Source organism: Talpa occidentalis, unplaced genomic scaffold (genome assembly GCF_014898055.3).
Source record: "Talpa occidentalis isolate TD23 unplaced genomic scaffold, MPIMG_talOcc4v2.1 talOcc4.9, whole genome shotgun sequence".
In the NCBI taxonomy this organism is placed as follows: domain Eukaryota; kingdom Metazoa; phylum Chordata; class Mammalia; order Eulipotyphla; family Talpidae; genus Talpa; species Talpa occidentalis.
Window position 1 is genome coordinate 40,275,425 of NW_023605305.1, and position 21,975 is coordinate 40,297,399.

Sequence of the window (21,975 nt, forward strand, 5' to 3'; positions counted from 1 at the left end):
GTTATATTTTTATTAAACATGCAAATGGCAGTTGGTTTTCAGTCAAGAGTGATTACTATGCTGATGTGACTTAGAAGAAAATGAGTATGCTTCTCAAAATACGTGACTGAGGGTTACAGCAAGAACAAAGACCTATTAATAAGGAATGCACTTGCACAAATGGGACCTCCAGTCCAAGTAATATTCTCCAATAAATTTCCTTCTTATCCATTTCCAGGAGCCTAAATATGGCAAAAATAATATTTTCTTAATTAACAAATATACTTGCAGGCAAAACTCTTGTAATTATTGGGCAATTAAATCTACTTCTCACATGGCCCTTGGGAGCCATCTCCATTTCTGAACTGTGAAGGATAGTTATAGATGGTGTTTATTTGGATTTGGTGACAAAAGTTTTCTGATCTTCCAGATAAAATCCAACCAGAATAGCAGGCCAGTTCATAGAGACGGAAAGCTCTCTCCCCAACCTCAGCTACTGGCAGAAAGAAGAAAAAGACATTACCCACCCGAAATATCTGAATCCCCCAGCAAGATACAATACTTAATTTTTCATTAACCTCTGGCATTAGGACTTAGAGTAGCCCCACGCTCATCACTAATGGGTTTTGTGTTACCAATTAGTGGAGAAAACGCTTTGGTGCTGGTGCCAAAGGGTTAATCATTACTTTCACACCCCTGGGTGGTCAGAAATGGAGGAGCAGCCCCTAAACCCAAAAGAGTGGAGAGAGAAGGGCAGGGGGTTGAAGAGCGTGCTCATTATTAAGAAGAGACATGTGGTTTACGGACCTTGATCTCCTCTCTTTCGCTCTCCTGGCATCTTGCCTCAAGGTGCATATAAGAAGCGCATGTGCATGCTCGTGCCTGCGCATGCGCGCAATTATGTACCAGTCTGGCCCAGAATAAATCACCAAACTAGTCAGTCTTTATTGAGCCTGACCCATCAAAGGTAGATCAGACCAGAAGAATTCTCTCTGTCTCTCTCAGCACCTCTGTCTATTTGCTTCTCTAAGCAATGACTTTCCCATGGGAATGAAAAAATGTGCCATTTCAGAGGGAGTCAAGTTTTAAGAAGTGTTTGATCTCCCTCAAGAGATACTTCTCTGAAGTTCTGCCAACCCTCGATTATCTCTACAAATGAGGCTTAGAGAAAGTATGGAAAGATTCGACTCACAGATAATGTTTAAACTCCAGTTAGGTCTATATTTTAGTTTCTTTCTGAACAAATTGTACCAGAGCAATTAACAAACAAAACTGATTGGATGTTTCCTTTCTCCTTTTATGGTCCGTTTTGTGGATGTCAGCGAGTGAGGAAATTGTCAAAGCATTGACCACAGGCGAGAGGAAAGACAAGAAACAAAATACCTAGGTAGTCTGCAAACTGGATAATCTCTTCCTGAATATTTGAGAAGAATCGAATTTCAAAGATTATAAAAGAAAGCCCAGAAAGCAATTCCACCTTGAAAATGCACAATCCATCCCAACCCCAGAACAGTTAGTAGGAAGACAAACAAGTAAACAAAAAGCCACAAGAAAAATCTTTCCCTGATCTAATCTACACATGTTCTAAATTAAATTAATTTTAGAGAGGATCAAGGCAGGGAAAAGGAATGGCCAAAAACTTTTTATTTGTGTTGCATCTGACTTTGTTATCAGGTGCAGATAGTAACACAGTTGCTTTCTGAAGTGCACCAGCCTAAAACTTCAGAAATCGAACCACCTAATTGTTTTGGACAAACCAAAGTCTAAGAAAAAGGACAACAGTGATTCAGCACTTCATTTTTTTAGCTCCATATTTTCAATTCCTTATGAAACAAATGCTTGAGTGCATTTGAAACTGAAATGAGAAACTTTGCTATACACGATTCTCCACGGTGCTTCCACTCAGGGCCAGCATTTAGAACTTTCCAGTTAAGGGAAGAAACACACTTAATGATCCTAATCATGCACATTTTTTGGCCAGAGTCATTGACTGACTGCACTTATTTAGTTCTGCTTTAGAAATGAAAATCTAATAAAGTAACTGGCAGTTTAAATGTCAGATATTTTCTCCAACATCCCAACTGGAATTATGAAAACAGGCTCAAATTCCTCTAATCTCCCTCTCTTTCACCTTCAAATGCCACGCTTCTAAACCAAACCATTTCCTAAGTAACAGCACAACTTGGTTGAGTTCAGAGGTCAGGGCACAGGGTGGAGCGGAGGAAGACTCTTTCTTCAAGTTGGAGGGGTTTGCCTCTTTCCACACACTAAAGCAAGAAGGACCGGAATCTTAAAGCTGGGAATGTTCTGCCTCTTGCAAAGGAATTCAAAGGAGCCATTGTATGTGATACTTGCTTCCCAATTGGCCTCTGACAGCAACATCAGAAGCAGCAGATACTTGAGTTCTACATCTGGAAAGAGGCATTTTTTTACAAAGGAAAAAAAAAAAAAAACCACTCCTGAAGACATTGACACCTAATTGCTTTACATCCCATGGTCTTAAAGATTGAGATCTTTCTGATACTATGTGATAACCCCTTGAGGAATGGGAGCAGCTCCATTAGGAGTTGAACAGATAACATTTCTAGATCTTACCCTCAATAAAGCTGATATTCAAAAATAAGTATACTGGCTGGATGCTTTCTTCCTAGCCACTGAATTGTGAGGATCATTATACTAGGTCCAGAAATACCATTTATTAATCTATCAAATGGAAAATCAACTTTTCACTAAAATTCAAAAGGAATTTGGATGTCTAGGGATAAATGACCAAGGTTAACTATTGTCCCCCTAGTTTTTCTAGAAGATGTCCTTATTTTATGAAATCCTTATATGTTATGAGGGGGTCATTAAAAGTCCTGAATGATCTGGCTCTTGGCATGATAAATCCACACTCAGATCAGGAATTACTCTAAGCTGCATGGCCATCGCCCCGCTGGAAGTCAGGATGCTACATGACACTCCCTGGGAGAATTTTTCCCTTTCTGGGCCTACAGGGAACCAAATAGAGATAGATGAGCTAAGGACAGGAAAAGAGAAGAGAAAAAGGGTGGGAGCAGCAATCTGAGATGCAGTTAAGGGAGGTAAAGGTGGAGGTTAGGGCAAGACAGAGGCACTAGTTGGTGTGTGGGGTTTACGAAGTCACTAGCAAGCATGATAAGGGAAAGAGACAGCCACTCAAACATCTATACCCAAACTTTGGTCACGGATGAAGATTCCTAGGTAACTTCAGTTGTTCTGCCAGCCAAGTCAAGTCCTAGGCCTCTCAGAAACTATTGGAAATGTCTGCAATTTTCCCATTCTGCTATTTTGATAGAAATTAAACTTGTAAATCGATAAGAACAGTCCCAACTCTGTATAAAAGCATTCTCCCTTTATCCTCTATTTTCCAACACACCACATATCTGATTTCATGCCCAAATGATTTAAGATTTCCAAATGTAAGTTCAAAAAATCTAAGTTTGAGATTTTCTCATAAAACTGTTTAAACCTCTAGTGAAAAAAAAAACCAGTTTTGAAGCAGACAGAGAGAATGAAATTGTACAGTGCTCTTATGCAAAACAAAAAAATATGTAAGCACATCCACAAAAGTCTCATGGAATAGTCCTCCAAAGAGCCTGAAGAGGTTGACATGTGCCTCCCAGGGCTCTAATGAGTCCTGCACAGACATGAACAATACCAGCAAGCTTCTCCAACTTGCCCTTGTCACCCTTTTGGGTTCTCTTCCCCTCTGCACATTGCCTGCAGATCTTTTTCTCTTTTCTTTTTAACCCATGGCATCTGCTGTTCTTTCCTTTACATCTTCACCATCCATTATTCAACTTTATGTTCTTCTATTGTCTGTCACAACTTCCTCACTTTTTTAAAAAAAATTTTATGCATACAAGATCTGGGGTATAGGCCTGAGGTGTAGGGGGTAAGAGGATTCACCAGCGACAGAGTGGGGAACAGAACAGGCAGATTGGCTGAAATACACTGCTGAGGGGAGAAGTGGGCGAGGCAGGAGAGGTCTGCTGTGGCCGTGTGGGTTATCTCCCTGGCAGGGAAATGAACTCATGCCATAGCTTGATAGTGCTGAGACTTTAACCCCTGCACCACCACCACCAGGGAGGCCCCACAACTTCTTTACTTTTATGGTCTGATCATAAGCAGCTCATGCCTTTAGATGTCAGGCACAACACCAAAGAAATCCTCCAACTACAGTTACTGATGTCCATGACCGCTCCCTTCTCTCAGCTCCTTTCTATCTCCAACAATTAAAATTTTATGCATCTGGAACAAGATGAAGAGATCCATGTACCCATGGCTGGTCAGTTGCTGGTGCAGAAATAACACAGTTGCTGAAACTAACACCACTCAAAATGGAAGTGTGACCTTCTCAATGAAGAGCAGAACCAATTCTTAAGACAAGTGCCATCCAATCCCTATTTCCTGACACCTCACTCTAGACCCCCCAGAGTACCCAGTAAATCCACATTTCCAAAAGGACCCCAGTCTGGTTCTTGATTCTTAGTATGAGGCCTCTGGCTACTGAAAAATTAGGCTGAAGCCAAATTTGGAACAATCTCATTTCTTAGTGACTTTGTAGTCACTTATTCTTTTGAATATTTCACTGGGTTTTGCCAAAATCATACATTCTCATCCACTCCATTGTAATGGCTTCTTTTTAGCCATGAAGACTTGTGCCAATTAATATTAAAAAAAAAAAAAAAAACAACAGCAACAAATGTTGGCAAGGATGTGGAGAAAAAGGAACTCTCCTGCACTGCTGGTGGGAGTGCAAACTGGTCCAACCACTATGGAAAGCTGTGTGGAGGTTTCTCAAACTACTAAAAATGGAGCTACTATATGACCTAGCAATTCCCTCCTGGGAATCTACCCAAAGAACACAAACACATTAATTCAAAAGGATACCCCTTTTACAATACCCCAATTTCAGCACTATTTAATGTAATAGGTAAGATATGGAAACAACCCAAATGCCCAAAATACATGACAGGATCATGAAGATGTGGTATACATACACAATAGAATACTACTCAGCAATCAAAAAAGATAAACTCATGTTATTTGCAGCAACGTGGGTGGAGCTAGAAGGGATTATGCTCAGTGAAATAAGTCAGAAAGAAAAAGAAAAATATCGGATGGTTTCACTTATAGCAGGAATAGGGGAACAAATAAAGGATCAGGAAAAAAATAAAAATAATAATAAAAAAACAAAATTAACAGGCAACTATAAATTAGAGACATTCTGCAGAGGAGGGGGAGGAAGAGGGATCAAAACATGGTAGGGAAGAGCACAAAAGAATGTGGTAATGTGGTGATGGCTCAAGGGTGAATTGGTGGTGAGAATTTTACAGGAACTACAACTGAGAGGAGAAAGCAAATATTGTATAAAAATCAATAATGATGTAAAATATATAAAAATAAATAAATTTAAAAATAAAATAAGAATCGTGCCAATTAAAATTACATTTTATCATCCTCTTAGTGGTTCCAGGTTTCACAGGGAGTATTGACTATGTGACTCTATTTACATAGCTAGTTTCTCTCAGCCATAGTCACCGCCTCAGGGGTGCAACATTCCCAGCACCACTGTTTCTTTCTTACAAGTGAAAAATATTAAAAATTTAAGCAAAATGTTCTATCATTGAACATCTCTCTGTGCTAATCATCTGGTTTAAAGTTAAGAAGATTTGTCACAATTTGACAAAAATCAAAAGAAGGAATGAGAGCAAAATATATGAAGGCATATCCTCTCCTGGGATTGTCATTCAGGTGCGGACTCGTAACTGGTTGATTCCTGCTCATGACAGAAACATGAGCCACATCAGTCCCATGAAACCGAAACTTTAGTTTCAAGTTTTATAATTGGTAGGGATTATTGACAGCAGAAATCTACCAGTTACCCCCGACCCAATACACAAATGCATGTCTCCCAAGAGACACCCCAAGCAAGTCTCACAAAATTCAGTGGGGAAAGAGAAGAAAACAATCACAAATAGGGTGCTCAATACCATGTGAGCCAAACAGGGAGGCAACATGAACCCCAACTCAAACTAAGTGGACGAGAAACAGAAATCTAACTTGCAGGTAACTGGCAAGTTCATGGTGTGGTCAAGCTTCAGAAGTGGCTCCCCCAGAGGCTCCAAAAATGTGGTCAGACATCTACGTTTTTCTCACCGCTTCTTACTTCTACCTTATTCTGTATGGGTGTTAGTCTCAGGCAAGTTTGTTCTACCGGTAGTAAGAAAGCGTCAGCAACTGTATGTTTACACTGACCTTTATCAAGGCAGCCTAGAAAAAAGTATGTCTACTTCCCAGAAATTATATCAAATCCCCAATGGACTCTCCAGAGTCATAAAGAATGTGGGAGGAGGCAGATCTCAAGGAAAAGAGGCTTTTATCAAGAATAAAGGAGAATGGAGGCTGGGGGGGAGGGGTCAAAGGCAGATGTCCTCCAGGCAGTGCTTTCAGTCCCTTTGAAACTAAATCACTTGCAGGGGCCTTTGGAACTCATTAGCATCCCTTGGCTCAGAGGCCAGATAGAGCCTCACCTTCGCTCCCAGTTGCCACGGTGCTTTTTTCCTCTGAGTGGAGAACAGACCTCAGCACCTTATAAGCCCCAGCTACATGGATAAATAAGATCTGCTCAGCAGCTTGTGACGGCTCTTTTATCGCCATTACCAACCATCATGTAAATAAGTACTGACTTAAGAACTCACTATTTACTCAATAACCCTTGATGGGAACTGTGATCCCTTTACACACTATTATAGAAGTGCATAATTATAGACTTTTCAAATGGGTATTTTTTTTAGGTATGCGCCTGTAATAGCTCCTTCAAAGCTGTTAAGCTCTTATCATGTGAAGACCCAAGTAGAAAATATTTAGTTCACTCCTCATTGACCTAATAGAGAACAAAGTTATCTTGAAGATGGTGCTAGCTTCCTGCCGAGAACATGTGGACAGCCTTGTAAAAGAGGTCTGGTTTGGGCTATTTGGGCAGGAAATCAAATTGCTATTAGATCCCACTCACTTCATCTAGTAATTAAATATTAACACTCATCATCCCATCATTGTTTCTTCACTTCCCTCCTAAAGGAAATCTTATCTCATCCCTTTGCCCTGACTTTATTACCATCCACGGAGGAAGGTCCCATAAAGGTAAAATGCCAGGAGCATCTGCTGGCTTCAACTTATCTCCTGACCGGAGCACATAGCATAATTTTTATTTAATGGAGAACAAGCTTTCTATGCTTATTAAATACATCGATCCCACCATGGACATCACAGCCAGAATCAGGAGATTGAGAGGTCATGAACTTGAGAAAATCATGTAATATATAACGCAGTCCAGCATATATATCTGCACAATCATGATATGCACTGTGCATCGCATGCAAAAATTATCAGCATACTATGTTCGAATGGGTCTCAGGGTATATGGTGAAATTTCACTTGCTTTATTTCAATCAGGGGATTACCAAGTATTCATAGCACAATGCCTACTACTGTCAAAAGCACTGGGCTAAATGAGAGAGATACAAAGATAAAAGGAAATTTCTTTTGCATGGTTGCTCACTTATATCAGGACTTTATCTTCATTAACCCCATGTCTGTCTCACCATTTCCACCAACTCTCTCTAAGCTTCTCCTCTTAAAACTTCTCCCCAATCTCTGATAAGTGCAGCTTCTTTTTGGCTGCACAACAGCACCTGCTGTTTCTCTTGACTAGAATCCCCCGTCCTTTTTTCTGTCCAGCCCTTACTAAAATGTCACCTCTTCAAGGAATTCCCCTTTATTATCCAGGCAGAGATAGCCACACACCATCCCTGCTCTTGAAGTACATTCTACAAACATCTGTGTATGGTTTTAGCATAAAGATTTTTGTATGTGTTTCTCCCCCATTACACTGTGAGCTCCCCAAAGGTCAAGATTATGTATGACTCATGGCTGTCTCCTCAGGACCCTTGAAGAGTAGCAGGCACAAACAAAGTCCCCCTAAAGATGCTGAGAAATGGTCATTTATTTGACTACATACTTTCTGCAGAGAAAAAAACTGTATTGCTCCAATTGCATTTTTGCAGGAGATACAGATGCGTGACCCGTGGGTAGATGAGCTCTGTCAAAGTTGTGCTGGAGATTCGAACAGCAGGAAATGGATGGGAGGGACTTTAGGTATTGGAAAAGGAAGAAGGAAAGGAGAGAGACCTGGGAAGAGAGGGAGAGAGAGAGAGAGAGAGAGAGAGAGAGAGAGAGAGAGAGAGAGAGAAGTAAGGCACTGCTGATAAAAGGGGCAGCATGAACTGAGAAAGTGAAGGGAGTCTGAGGAAAAGAGAATTATGGGACCTTGTTGTGGAGGCAGCTGGGAGGGAATGGAGGAATTTAGGGGTAAAATACTAGTGTGCATGTCAGAAAAACAGATCGGAGTCAGACTGACCTCGAAGGCTTGGATCACCAGGCCGAGGAATTTGTTTGCTTGTTTTTTGTCAGAGATTTATTTATTTATGTATGGAAGAGCTGGGATACAGACCAGAGATGTGGGGGGTGAGAGGATTCACCAGAGACAGAGCAGGGAACAGAACAGGCAGATCAACCAAAATATACTGCTGAGGGGAGCAGAGGGAGAGCCAGGAGAGGTCTGCTGCACCATATGGGTTTCTCCCTGGCCAGCCAGGGATCGAACTCAAGCTGCAGAGGCTGCTATTGCTTCATAGTGTGGTGCTTAACCCCTTGTGTCACCAGGGAGGCCCCAGGCTGAGGAATTTGTATTCAGACTCTGTAATGGTGGAGATGTGAGAAGAGAGAGACGTGGAGTCTTCTCATCCTATCTGGGCTTTGGCAGAACGATGCTCAAGCTATAAAAACTTGGAATGCAGTGCTTCAGAATCAAAATACTCAAACCACATTTTTTCTGAGAATCTAATGTTTCCCATCAACTTCAGTGAAGCACAGGCCATCCTGGATGTACCAGGTGAGAAAACAAAGTGTGGGCTGTCAGCCCTGTCTTTCCATTATCTCCAGATCCACAGGAAATTGTTGTGTCCTATGCTTAGGCCTCACCTCCCCCTGGTATTCTCATGGTTACCCCCTCCTTTCATTAAGGCCCCACAAAATCGGGCCTCCCTAGTGGTGCAAGAGGTTAAGATACAACCTATGAAGCCACTGCAGCGTGAGTTCCATCCCCAGCCAGGGAGCTACCCACATAGTGCAGCAGACCTCTCCTGTCTCGCCCGCTGCTCCCCTCAGCAGTGTATTTCAGTCAATCTGCCTGTTCTGTTCCCCACTCTGTCTCTGGTGTATCCTCTCACACATACACACCTACACACACACACCCCTCTGGCCTGTGCCTCAGTTCTTGTATGCATAAATAAATCTTGAAAAAAAAAAGGTCCCACAAAATAACCTTTAGAAAGACACCTTTCCTGGGCCTCCCCGGTGGCGCAGCAGTTGAGCACTGGGTTGCAAAGCTGCCCACAGCCTCTGCAGCGCCGGTTCGATCCCCGGCTGCTCCCCGGCCACACATGGCGCGCAGACCTCTCCTGCCGCCTGCTGCTCCCCTCAGCAGTGTACTTGGGTCATTCTGCCTGCTCTGCTCCCCGCTCTGGCTCTGGTGAATTCTCTCACCCTCCTGCACTTCTGACTGTACCCAGTGCTTGTATAAATAAATAAATAAATAAATAAATCTTTAAAAAAAAAAAAAAGAAAGACACCTTTCCTAACCCCTTTGTCCTGCTTTATTTTTCTTCACAACACTCACTATCTGACAACACATGGCCTGCCTATTTGTTTATTCCTTATTATCTTAATTTTCCAATATAGGGATATCAAATTTTCCATAAAGAGCCAGATAATATTTTTTTTTAGAATTTACAGGCCATATGGGAGTTCATTCACAGGTTCTTCTGGGGAGGAGGGGGCTCTAGCAGGGCAGAACTCCCTGTGATTTGAATAAAAATGGCTCAGATGGCTTTGCACCATTTTTCTTCCTGACTTCTCAAAGCATTCCTAAGGTGGGAGACAGTATGATTAAAAAAAAAAAAAAAGTGCAGAGCTGGGCAACTAGGTTCAGTTTTCCCATATTCAAAACGTTTAGCTCCAACCCTGGGCATCATTTTCGGGACCATAGTCTAATCTTTCAATAGATGTTAATAGGAAAATGGGATTTACTTCATAGCCATGAACAGACACCTTTGCTGAAACACCTCACCCTGGAGAGCAGCTCACCTGTTTGACGAGTTCTCACTACCCCAGTATCCTTAGACACATCCTAACCAGGCCGAATTTAATCAAGATTACGAGTCTCTGGGTTTCCTGGTTCTATCTCTGACTTGCTTTGGAACTTTCATGCTTCATGCTTTTATTTCTCCAGCCTCAGTTTCTGCATCTGTAAATCAGGGAGAATCATTCTTGTCACTTGCCACACAGGAGGGTCATGCAAAGAAACGCTGAGCATCTGTACAGCACTTTGCACCTCCATCATACCTCTCTGTGGATTGGAAGTAGGAATATTATTACTGGCAATGGTAGCTATCATCTGAAAGGGTTAGTTCAATCACAAGGCTTTCTTCAGGATCATTTCATAAAGGAAAAGTGAAAGCGTGTGCATTCTCTTTGGAACTATCATAATTAGTCCCAGTAACAGTTGGGCCAATTTTTTTTTTTTTCAGTTCATTTATAGTCAGATACTACAAAATTGAAAACATCCAACATCTGGGCTGAAAAATTTGTGCAAAGCCAGAAAGCCCACCAAATGGGCATGTGTGGGCTTCAGTGGCATAGGAGCCAGATGTACTTTGTGCCTCAACTACTTTTTTCAATCTTTAGGAAAAAAAATTAAAATTCCATTTTCACACTTACGAAAGTCCTTGGTCTTCTTTTAGTTCTGTAAGGTATCTTTTCTGATTGTCTATAAATTTAAGGCTCTCCCCAAACAATCAGAAATTCCTAGAAAAGAAACCTTTTAATGAATGTATAAAAGCATTTGGGGGTCCAGTTGTAATCAGGTATACTTTGATTGGGACAAATAATAGCTAACATGAATTGTCCTTACATTATGGACAGGCCCTGAGTCCATTCCATGAGACAGGCACTATTATCTTCTCTAGTTTGAAAACAAGGCTTCCTAGGCCTTCCTGGTGGCACAAGGGGTTAAGTGTCAGCACTATGAAGCAATCCACAGCTACTTCAGCACAAGTTCAGTCTCCAGCCAGGTTGCCGACCCACATGGCATGGCAAACTTCTCCTGTCTCTTCCGCCACTTCCCTCAGCAATCTATTTCAGTAATTTGCCTGTTCTGCTCCCTACTCTGTCACTGGTGAATCCTCCCTCTCTCCCCACCCCCTCACCTCCCGGCACTTCTGGCTTACACCCCAGCTCTTGTATGCATAAATAAAATAAATCTTTAAAAAAAATAAAAACAAGGCATCCAAAGAGCAAGAGAGATTAAATAACTGGCCCCAAACACCATTATAGCCCAGAAAAAAAGCAAAGTGTTTTGGTTGCATCTTGATGTTTGAAGGGAAATTTCACTTAATTCAGCCTTAATACAGCAAGAATCTTAGACAATCTTTGATATAATAAAGTTATCCCAACCAGATTAAACCATTCCCTCTCTTGGAGTAGCTACACACAGCCTGTAATACAGTTCCCAGAGATGAGAGGGTTTGGGCTCCAGGAAAAAACAATCCCAACTCCAGAACTTGCCTGAGTTTCTGCCATCTTCTTTGATATTCATGGAAGAAAGTGCATGCGCACACGTGCATGTATACATACACACACACGCACACACAGTAACTTATTTCAGATATTTGCTAAAGAAAAGCTGTCTTCCATTCTTGTTGTTTTCAGCATGCCACCCACCAGCATCTAGAAGCTTCCTCAGGGAAGCAGGGGAATTTGCTGAATTGCCAACCTGCCTTAGAAAATCTTTCTGGGGACTTCATCAAAGGGCTTGTGAACAAGGATAAAGAGAGCACATTAGCGTTGCCATGTTTCATGAAAAAGGGAACACACACAACAAAACTTGATTACAAAATCTCATTTTACAAACTCAAGGTAAGCTGTGCTGCCCTGGGGCAATAGCCCAGCCCTGGAGGGTTCTTCCATCCTGTGCTTCCTGAGTTAGGACCTGATCTGACTCCAAGGGTGGGTTAGATAAAACCAAAAGGGTTTATGTGCACAGCATTTAACTTTCAACATTTCTTCATGGAAATTTACAATGCACATAATTTACATATTCAATACCAGTGACAATTTACTTCTCCCATCTGAACAGGGCTTTCAACTATGCCACTTGAACTAAATTAATAAACAGTAATTACAGAATGTTGTGTGAGCTAGCTGTTGATGTTGAGCAGATTCTAATCAACACCTTCTTTTAAGGGCCAATTAAAGCTGAATGTATGCAATATAAACATCTTCTAGTATTTAGACATGAACCACAGAACAAGGTAAAAAAAAAAAATCTGAACAATTAGACTGGGGATGAGCCAGGCAAACCTGGATAGATGGACCCTTTTCAGTCACTCTCTAAAGTCATGTTAATGTCCTCAAATGATTTTTTGTGAAATGGGAAGGGGCTTCAAGGACTCGGGTCAAACCCCACCCATTTTGAGATTTCTCCAATGTCTCGTATTATTTTCAATATGCTTTAAGTTTCATGGCATTTCTTTTCAAATTGCCTCCAACATTTTCTCCTTAATTCATGTGCATCTCAGCGAAAACTTAATCTCCATATTTTTGACTCGTTTATGTATAAATCATCTATGTGTTATTTGGGGCTGAGAAAGATTTCCCTAGTTTCCATCTTGGCTGTCCCAGCGCTACACAAAGCACAGGGTGTGGTCCAGGCCCTCAAAAGGCATTTAGGTGCCAAATAATGGAGCTCTGAATCACCAGGGAGCAGGATTAGAAGCTGTGGGAGGCCAAATCAGACAGCCTCTCGCAGTCATCTGTTGCCCTCAGAACCAAGAGCTTCTGCTTCCTAACATGGCGGCATCCTGGGCAGGCTTCGTGGGTCGGGGAAGGAGTGAAGGGGAGTGATGGTGAACTGTTCTGGGTAGTGTATGGAACTGCAGTAGTGACCAGTATACATTGTAGTGAATGGGTTTCTCTAAAGTTGAGAGAAATTAGTAACCAAGTTTCTTCCAAAATATGCATCTCATGAGATTGGAATGGGAACAACTTACCTGTAAATACCACTTACGTAAAAAAGAGGGGCAAAGCTATAAGACTGAGGCTAGGTCTGGCATGTGTGAAGACATGCTCATAAGCCTCAAAGTCTAGAACCCTCCTTTACCCTTTCTGTCTTTGCCCCCAAGGATGCACATTGACAGTGTCCTGTTCCCCTTGGGCTAATTGCCTCCCACTTTTGCAACATACCTTCACCCTCTTACCCTTTCTTCCTCTTTTCTGCTCAGAGTTCCCTTTCTCCATCCTAAGCGTGTCACATCTCTGAGTGTCCAAATCATATACAATTGCTCGCTAGCTACAGACTTATTCTCCCAAACTTCTCTCTCTCTCAGTGATCTGTATTGTCTAAAATTTAACACTGAACCATATATTGCTTTGAGATAACACTCAGAAAAGCTGACTTTGGTTTGTTACCCACCCATTTACAGGTCTGCTCATCTTCCATGCTTACCCAGATTACAAGTGGTCCAAGTGTTACAGGGCAGGGAGAGGGGCACCCCAGACCCCACAAACCTGCCTGCTCTAAATAGGTTCTGCCATCTGCCGCATCAACACAAAACATATGAGACTTTGATGAAAAGGAACTTTAAAACAATTAGGAGACAATACAGGAAATTAGGAAACAAATAGGAAACAACACAGGAAAGGCAGAGAATATAGTTTCTAAATCAAGCACCCAAAGTTACCCGTCCCCTTGTGGGTAAAGATCTACCCAAGCAGGATTGGCCCAGAACAAGGCCCCAAAGCCTGAAGCATTTCCAGTGGGCACCCACAGAAAAGGATCAGAAACAACCAGACAAGTCTCAGAGGAAAAGAGCAAAATCAAAAGCAAGACAAAAACCACCATTGTCACCTTCCCATGGGTCTCTCACCCACATCTGTGTCACCCAGTCCACGACCAAAAAAGTAAGCGCAGTTTCTTCACATATCTCTCGGCTCCTTGTGCCTCCTCCAGGTCTCCTTCTGGCTCTCCATCCTGCTTCCTTCCTTCCTCAGTCTCCTCTGTAGCTTCTTCTCTCCCTACTCAGCTCCACCCTCCTTCTGGGTGGGGCAGGAACCTCCCCCTTTCCTGGGGACCACCTCACTACACAGGGACAAAGATTTAAGGCTTCACCATACACCTAGCCTAGGACTGTTGATGTGAGCAATTGCTAAACAAACATTTGTTAGATGAATGTGAATGAAGATTTATTTAAAGTCAACAAAATGAATGTCTTTGGCTTCAAATATGTCCACAATAAAATATGGAAGTATAATTATAGATTCTGTGCCAGAAATCAAAATTTCAAGATCATTCTTCCTTGCTAGTCACATATTAAAGATATGGGAGACTTGTGGAGCCATGAGCCTGGGCGGGATTGTGGGAAATCATTTTATCCCACAATCCTGCCTCTGAGGAGGACTGTACTAAATGTTTGGAAAGGAATCGCTGATTTTGACTCTGCATAACCAAAACCACTGTAATAATAATAATAGTGATTTGTCACCAAGTGCTCCAAATAGGAGGGAAAGTCTCCCTCTCTGCAGTCACTCAAGCTTATGAGACCTGGGAGCCAAATTTTTGTAGATGCAAGCTAGGTGTGCCTGTGGACCTATGACTACAGTAAGATGTCCCAGATTCTCGCATCTCAAATCTTTGATCCACTCCACCAGTTCCCTGTTTTCCTTCTCTGACTGCTTCAATGGTATCACCCAACTCTCCTTAGTAGGAAAGAAGAACACTCTAGGGTGGTATCTTAAGCCCTTGTGCTTCTCCTGAGCTTTGACCCCACATATTTAACCATGTCTCAGTCATCTTCACTAGTGTCATATAGCTAACCTCAAATATCACATGCCCTCCAGCAGAATCCCTATGCCCTCTTCCTGTGACTACAGCTATTTTTGCTTTCTTTTCTTTGGAAATGGTGTCAGTACTCACCCACTTGCCTGTACCAAAATCTGTACTTTATTTTTGATGACATGGTGTGGAAAAAAAAAATTGGAACTTTGGGCTCTGAAGGAACTGAATTTGAAAACTGCTTCAACCATTGACCAGCGGCTCTGTGACTTTGGATAATTTTCTTAACTTCTCAGAGTAGATTTTCTCACCTGAAAATAGAAATATGTTTAGGTTATCATATATTAGACCACAAAGAAATATGCATTTCCTTTCTCTTTGTTTCTCTTCCCTTCTGCTATCCTTTCTTCTCTTTTTTTCCCTATTCTTCCCTACTCTCCATCTTCTTCATCTTCTCTCCTCCCCATAGCCAATGAATCATCAAGTGCCAGCAGTCTTGCATACTTGGTAACTGCCTGCTTCTCTCATCCCTACTCTCCTCATTATGTCACCTGCAATAGCTCCCTTTCCACACCTTCTGCCATCTCTAATCAAACCTTCTATGTGCTACTAGTTATATGAAGATCTAACTCCCTTTTATAAAAATCTGCATTTGTTCCCATTTACTTCTAGAGAAAAATCAAACTTTTTGGTAAAAAATTCAAGACCCTTCATAATCTACCCCTAACTTGCTCTCTCCAACACCCCTCTGGGTTTCAACTGAGTTCTTGCCATTCTCTGACTGTGCTGTATTCTTTGGTACATACATGTCATTCCCTCTGTAATGTCTCCCAGCCCATCTGACACACACACACACATTTCTATATAAGCTCCCTGACACTGTGTAAATGTGAGTTCCTCTTGAAAATCTTCCCTGAACCACACATACTGGTTAGGTGCCTCCTCTGAGCTTTCAAGTGTTCTAATTCATTATGATATCTTGAACTCTCTCCACTCCTGTTATCCTCTGAGTCTTGGTATTGCTTCATTTAATCTTCCGTCCCTACAAGTTTTATCTTCCCTGAACCCAAATGTCTTACATCTTGGCATTCTCTGTCTCTATACACCCATTCTATAATGGGTGTATAGAAAATGGGTGTATAGACAGCAGGCTATTAATTTTCTAGCCTGGATTTTAATATCAGAGAATCCAAGTTCCCAGTCTTAGCTTTATTGCATATTAATTGTATGATCTTAGAACATTCTCAAGCTCCCTGACTCTTTAATAGAATCTTCCTCATATAGTTGTTACAGAATTAAATGACTGGCATAAGAATAGACATATAGGTCAGTGGAATTGAATTGATAGCCCAGAAATAAAGCCTTACATTTTTTATGGTCAATTGATTTTCTATAAGGATGCCAAGGCAATTCAATAGGAAAGAATAGTCTTTCAACAAATGGTGCTGTGACAAGCCACATGCAAAAGAAAGAAGTTGAATCCCTGTCTCATATCATATAAAAAAATTAACTCAAAATGGATCATAGACATAAATATAAGAGCTAAACTATAAAATTTTATAATAAAACATAGGAGTAAATCTTTATGACCTTGGATTGGGCAGTGATTTGTTAGATATGACATCAAAAGTACAAGAGAAAAAAGAAGAGCTAGATAAACTGGAATTTATTAAAATTAAAGAATGTGGGGCTTCAAAGGATGTAATAATGTGAAATTACAACCACAGACTAGGAGAAAATATTTGTAAATTATATACCTGGTAAGAAGTTTGGGTCCAGAAATACAAACAATTCTTAACACCCAACAATAAAAAATAAACAAAAACAAATAAGCCAATTAAAAATAGGCAAAGAATATTAATAGGTATTTCTTAAAAAAATATGTAGATGGCCAGTAAGCACATGAAAACACATTCTATATCGTGACTTATTAGGTGAATGCAAGTCAAAACTTCAACAAAATACTAGTTCACAACCATTAGGATGGCAAAAAATAAAATATATATATGTTTTATAAAATAATATATATACTATATATATACTCTTATGTAACTACCTATGAAAGTTAAAAATAGGTCCACATAAAATCTTGTTCATCAGTGTTCATAGTGGCATTATTTATGACAATCAAATAGTGGGGGAAATGTGTATGCCCATCAAATGATGAAGAAACAAAATATGGCATAGTCATACAATAGAATAAATTTGTCAATAAAAAATAAAGTACTAATAAATTCCACAACATGGATGAGCATGATAATATGCTAAGTGAAATAAGCCAGACATAACAAGTTACATATTGAATTATTCCAATGATATGAAATGTTCCAAAAAGGGAACAATACATGGAGACAGAGAGTAGATTCCTAGTTGTCAGTGGCTGGGGGAGAGTAGAGGTAGGAAGTAACTGCTGATGAGTAGGTGCTTCTATTTGGGGTGATTTAAATGTTTTGGAATTAGTGGTGATTGTTGCACAAATTTGTAAGTATACTAAATTCATTGAATATTCACTTTAAAGAGGATTTTATGGTATGTCAATTATATATTAATAAAGCTTTGATAAAAATAACATAATTTAATTTAAAGATTAAATGAGATACTTAGCCCATGATAAGTGTACATTAAATGCTAGTTACTAGTATAATATGTTTCTCCATTGTTGCTACATTGTTCTACTCCTTCTTTGATGTCCAAATTGATTTCCGAAAACTAGACCGTGACCTCCTTGAAGACAGGGACCATGACTTGCTCAGAACCTATGTCATATGTATCTCTCTCTCCTCATAAAAAGATATTTGGAATAGAGAAAACTATACACAACATAACAAAACATAACATAACATAACATACTACAATGTAGCATAGCATACAGCAGATAAATTTAAATGAATGAGTTGAGTGACCACGTGAAATTTTCAAAGATGTATTCAGCTTGGGGTTAGACACTTTCAGGAAATCATGACCAATCTGCAGAAATACTAATAGTTCCAGAGAATGCATCCCCATAGTCATTTGTAGCCCTGTGTTTGAAGAGAGGGTAAAAAGGTAATAAACAGAAATGGATGAATTCTAGTGGCAATCCATCATTGAGGTGATCCATGGTGATCCACTCTTGGTCTGACCCATTCACTGAACTTCTGTCTGTTCTTCTGGGTTGAAGTTCTTCAGAAATTAACAAATCCAAAACTTAGAACAGAGCAGTTGACAGATAATCAAAAGCTAAGGTTTTTAATTACTTCTATTCAAAATCACTACTTACACACACACACACGAAACCCAAAAAAACTACCAACAGTTCCCGTTGAGTTCTATTAGATAGTGTAAAATGTGGTTTTGTAATTTCAGTCCCATTGTACATCCTCTATTTCTCACCCCCCATCCCAACAAACACGGGAGACTGATCATCAGTCACAGCTTGTTTCCCACCAAGCCTGGATATGGCCTAAATAACCTTCTCAACATAGCATTCCAAGAAAACGCTACCAAACTGCTTCACTTATCTATTGCTCTAGGTCAAATCACCTCAAAGTTTAGTGGCTTAAAATAACAAGAACTTCATTATCTTTTAGAACCTTGTGGATTGCAAGGACCTACACTAAATAGTTCTTCCAGCCTATGTGAGGATACCTGATATACCATTTTCTAAAAACTTAAAGAGCCCACGATGATGGCCCGGGTATCTCATGCATGTGATTGGCAGTTGGTATTAGCTTTTCATCTGAGAGGTCAGATGGGGCCATCAACTCAAAAACCTCAAAAACCTCAGTTCTTCCTACCTGATTTCTCTATATCACTTCATAGTATAAGGCTCTAAGAGTGGAAGCTTCCCTCACAGCAGATCATTTCTACCATATTCTGCTAGTCAAAGTCAGCCATAACATCAGATTACATTCCAAAGGAAGAAAAGTAATTCCCACCTCTTATTTGGAAGAGCAGAATGTAGATACTTCTAGGGGAGGAGTTACTGGGAGTCAGCTTTTGACAATTACCACAGTCTACTCTCTGACCACCAAAGTTCACAAAATATATTCTCTCCTCTCTCCCTAGATCTCCAAAAATTTCAACGTGTCATGGCTACAGCATCAGTTGAAAGTCTGAAATATCATTGTCTAAATCTGGTCTCCTTGTGCATGATGCACCTAATGTGTATTGCTTTGTGTGCAGCTACTCAGGTGTGGTTCCTCTGATGTGGGCACTTACACAAATAAATGTTACTCCCCACACAGCAACAATGAGAAAGGGACAGGATAACCACCATAAACACCCTCATTCATAAGTGGGGGAGAGGCTGGTTCAGTTTTGAAAACCTCCATTCTAAGGTTTTCTCTGACATTCTAAGTCAGAGAATGTTCTTGGAGTGGGACTCAGTTCTGGTCCTTGAAATCTTTTCCCATGATTCTTGGCTCTTCCCTCTGGGCCTTTGTTTCCACCCTTGGTTCCATCAGAAATGATTTGTTTGTACAATAGCTTTTTTAACCTGCTTCCAGAGTAAAAGGGGTCAGGGTCTCAGAGACCTGATTTTTAACTAGGTCTGTTCCTTTTAGTTCAAACTGATGTCATTGTTTTAAATATTTGTAGGTCTCCTGTATATCAAACTTTAATTCAATCTATTAAAACAACCCACAACCATAAATTGTTCCAAAATAAGTTTTCTCTTGGGTTGATAGGGTGAAGTGAGAAAATGCCATTGAGACTTAGGAACACATTTGTTTAGCTGAGAGTATAGGAAACAAAATCTTAAGTTTCTTAAAACCCTATGCTCAGCCCAACAGTTTATAAAACTCTAACCTTAAATGTTTCTGAAGTTTTCTCAGAGGGTCTTAGAACAGCATCTTTGACCCAGTTTTGACCTCCATGATTTATTGACAGTGACACCAAATTAATCTCTACTTTTAACTTTTAAGAATTTTTTTATATTCCAGAAAGGAAGAAAATGAGAGACTTTTATTTTCCAACTCAGCAGATCCTGAACTGGGAATGTTTCCTTTTGATTCTACCTAAAAACTTAGTAGTCCCTTTAATTTTTCTCTTTCTATCTGTATCTGATCAGGCAACACTAAAATCAGTCACTTGACTCTTCCAGCATTCTACATGATAATCTCCTCAGGACAATGCACAAGTTGACTAGGTAATATATTTTCTGTTTTCCATGTTTTTCAGTACCATTTATGGCCACAACATAATTCCTATCACCTTTTCTCTCCAAACCTCCAATATTTACTGTCATTAGCTTCCACTAATATTCTTAAGACCCTCTGGACTTCACTCACTGCTTACCCCAAAATCAAAGCTACAGGTTTGTTTTGGTTATAGCAATGCCCCACTTGTCAGTAAACAGCATTGTTTTAGTTGACTATTAACTATAAAAAAAAATTTAATAGCATGAACTACTTTTCATTGCTTTTCACAATTCTGTGGGTCTGGAATTTGGTAGAGGCACAGCAGACATAGTTTATCTCTGCTCCTCACGGCTTCTGCTGGGACAGGAACTTCCAAAATGACTTCACTGACATGTCTGATGCTACAGCCAGGATAGCTCAAAGGGCTGGGGGGCAAAAGAGGGTGGGGCTAGAATGACTTTCTTGGGGCCTTATATCCAGAGACTCAGTTGTTGGTTGAGTTCCCTGATTCTTCCTGTTGTCTGAGCATGTCTCCCTCTCCACATGGCTTCTCCACATGGTCTCTAGCAGGGCAAATAGAATACTTATATGACAGCTCAGAGCTTTCAAGAGCAAAAAGCAGACACTGCCAGGCCTTCTGAAGGCTTGAGACAAAATTTGCACAACCCCACTTCTGCCACATTCTACTGGTTAAAGTAAATCAGAGAACTAGCCTAGTTCCTAGAGGTGGTAACATAAAGGTGTAAATACCAAGAGGAGCAATTCATCAGAGAAGGCAACAATATAACCAACTACCATACAATCTACTAGAACTGGCAAGGAAGATGAACTCTGTTTGAGCTCCTGACCTATTACTAGACCTATCTGTTCTGTGCTGGAATATATGACAGCTTGAAAATAGATATTCAACATCACAGAGTGACACTGCCACATGAAGACTCCAAGGCAACTCTAACAGGTAGCTGTCTGTCCTCTTTTGTCCCTCCGTTTCCCACTAATCCCCACATATCACTTGACAGACTCATGGAAACCTTCAGTGTTTACACTTATGTTGGCCACAGAGCATTTGGAGAAAACTCTTCAGGTTGCCAAACATTTGCTATTAATACTAGTTCCCATTTCTGAAAGGCCAAATGTTTGCACCAAAAATACAGAGCAGGGGCACCAGATAAACCCTATTCATAGCCAAGGAGCAATTATGTCTCATCTACTCTGGGGTAATTGGTAACAGTAAGTTCACGTCTGGAATAATATGTAAGGAACACCGAGAATTTATAGACCAAAGGGGTCTTGCTATAGAGTTAATAGAGAGGCTGCAGTTGTCTGTGAACTTCCAAAAACTGGACACAAAATCTTGAATGTTTGTGTATTTTTCTGGGTAGATGATCTACAGCTTTCATCAGATTATTAAAAGAGACTCTATAACCCAGAAAAAAACTAAGTACATGGTCTCAAACAAAATTATGTGATACATTTTTCCCATGACTCAAAGGCCAACTTGCAACTTACGCTAAATCATATCTTCTCATCTCAGTATGAATACCATGTATGGGCTTGACAAATCACACATATTAAAGTAAGAGTAATACAGCTTTCTGCTTTTCCACCATACAGACTATTTTACTTTTCTATTTCTGCTCTTTTCTTACCATTATTTTCTTTCCATCTCCATAGTCTTCTATTCTGGATCACTTCATACATATTCTAATATTTTTAAAAATGTTCCAGCAACATTCTTGGGCACAACTTACCTATTTCTAACATTGAATAATGATTAGATCTAGACAGGACTTCATAGCTGGAAGAAATTGGATTACCTTACATCCATGGAGTAACTTCATTTGAAATGAGAACTGTAGATAACAATGAAACACTGGCTCCTGACTCTGAGTGTCTTTTGTC